The sequence below is a fragment of the Pseudophryne corroboree genome, chromosome 3, assembly GCF_028390025.1.
Source record: "Pseudophryne corroboree isolate aPseCor3 chromosome 3, aPseCor3.hap2, whole genome shotgun sequence".
Taxonomy (NCBI): Eukaryota; Metazoa; Chordata; class Amphibia; order Anura; family Myobatrachidae; genus Pseudophryne; species Pseudophryne corroboree.
This window is the reverse complement of record NC_086446.1, coordinates 290,422,957-290,423,571: the sequence shown is the minus strand read 5'-3', so window position 1 is coordinate 290,423,571 and position 615 is coordinate 290,422,957.

The following is a 615-nucleotide window of genomic DNA, read 5'->3' as shown; positions in this document are numbered from 1 at the left end:
TGGTCACACTATCAGCAACTTGCAAGTAGTACTCCTAAGCAGACAATCACAATATATATTATACTGGTGGTCAGTGTGGTCACAATGGCAGTGTGGCACTCTGGCAGCAAAAGTGTGCACTGTACGTTATATGTACTCCTGAGTCCTGCTCTCAGACTCTAACTGCTCCCCACTGTCAGTGTCTTCCCCACAAGTCAGATATACATTATACAGTCACACTATCTATCTATCACTTCAGCAAGTAGTAGTACTCCTCCTAATGCTCCCCAAAATTACTACTGTGTCTCTCTCTACTCTAGTCTCACTCTCTTCTCTATAAACGGAGAGGACGCCAGCCACGTCCTCTCCCTATGAATCTCAATGCACGTGTGAAAATGGCGGCGACGCGCGGCTCCTTATATAGAATCCGAGTCTCGCGATAGAATCCGAGCCTCGCGAGAATCCGACAGCGGGATGATGACGTTCGGGCGCGCTCGGGTTAACCGAGCAAGGCGGGAAGATCCGAGTCGCTCGGACCCGTGTAAAAAAACCTGAAGTTCGGGCGGGTTCGGATTCCGAGGAACCGAACCCGCTCATCTCTAATGATTACTGGAACTACTTTCAAGCACCCGCACA